This window comes from Heloderma suspectum, chromosome 5 (assembly GCF_057233095.1).
Source record: "Heloderma suspectum isolate Gila_16-S chromosome 5, 16-S_ref, whole genome shotgun sequence".
Taxonomy (NCBI): Eukaryota; Metazoa; Chordata; class Lepidosauria; order Squamata; family Helodermatidae; genus Heloderma; species Heloderma suspectum.
In genome coordinates, this window is record NC_139462.1 from 20,793,948 (window position 1) to 20,794,168 (window position 221).

A 221-nucleotide genomic window follows, 5' to 3' on the forward strand; every position below is an offset into this window, starting at 1 on the left:
ATAAAGCATGTGACCCAATGATTATTGACAGATGGATGGGTGGGGCGATAAAGAGAAATCCGTGCGGTGATTGGATATCGGGGTTTATTGACAACTCGAGAGGAACGCTTGTGCCTTCCTACTCCCCCCCCCGAGCACGGCGCCTGCGCTAAATCGTAATGTCTCACGGAGCGGAAGTGTTGTGAGGGGGAACTGATTGGGTGTTACTCTGCGACTTTTCT